Raw genomic sequence first — 1231 nt, 5'->3', positions numbered from 1 at the left:
TCAAAGTCCTAGGAACCCCTTGCGGCCCCAGCCGGGACCCAGGGCGCGGGGACTGCGCCCGCGGAGGGAGCTGCGTCGCTTTTCCAAAACGAAAACGCGAGCTCTTTGCGCTCGGCCTCAGTGACAGAGCCCGCGACCTGGACAGCCTAGCTGGGGGCCCCGAGGCCTGGGGCGGTTCGCTGGCAGGCCAGTGCCCCCCCTGGCGCGGAGGGCCATGGAACTGGGGCAACCTTACCCCGAGTTGGGTTACCTGCGGTCTGGAGAGTGAGAAGGAGGGCCCCCAACCTTCCTTGACCCCAAAGAGCTGGTGCTGGGGACAACTAGCGAGGCAAAGCCAGAAAGAAAAAAAAGGTCTAGGTGTGCTGGGGAGAACATTAGCTTTAATTGCTCCGGGCCTAGCCAAGCTAAGTAACTGTAGACACCTAAGTTTATCAGGCACCACATTCTGTTTCAGAGGATCATACATTAGTACCCTGAAATGACAAATTTGTGTTTCCTCCCTAACTCTTGGGGAAGATTGGTGCAGCTTTCTCATGATATATTGTCTCTCCTCCCCCTCCCCCTCAGCAAAGAATTAATGTATTTCCTTTTATTTGAATTGTGAGAATATTTAGGGACTTTAGCTCAACTATTTTATCAGGATGTAATCGTAAAAGGTGGAATCTTTTGAAATCGACTTGTTACATAACCGCTGGTTTCTACCAGCAGACCTTTAAAGCATTTGAAGAAAATACACTATTTAGTGATTATATATATTTTTATATCAGCTTTTTGCAATTTCTTTTTATTAAGAGTACATTCAATTAGGCCATAAAAATCATTGTCATGTTGAGGTTTGGACGAAGATATTTAATGAGAGCAGAATGTTTCACGCATATAATTTTTAAGTAGTTTCCACCAGGAGTGTTCACTGAAGTCCATACATTAATTGACCCAGGCCACACCATTTATTCCCTTTAAAGCAGTTTAGTATGTTAACTTATGAGAGAGGCACAGACTTCTGTTTCTCTTCCCAGGGCACCTCTGCAGTCAGCCCAAGAGGATGAGATATATTGCAAAAGTTAATGGGAATGTAAATATTCTTATACAAAATGTTAAATTCTGCTTTTCATCTTGCTGACTTTGGCATGAAGTTGGCCTTTGGAGGTGTCATCAGTTTTTTTTTTTAAGTTTGAACTCTCGGTGGGAGAAATGGAGAAATAAGGAATCTAAAGTTTTTTTGGAAAATGTT

Source organism: Myotis brandtii, unplaced genomic scaffold (genome assembly GCF_000412655.1).
Source record: "Myotis brandtii unplaced genomic scaffold, ASM41265v1 scaffold398, whole genome shotgun sequence".
NCBI lineage: Eukaryota > Metazoa > Chordata > Mammalia > Chiroptera > Vespertilionidae > Myotis > Myotis brandtii.
Note: the sequence above shows the minus strand (reverse complement) of the source record.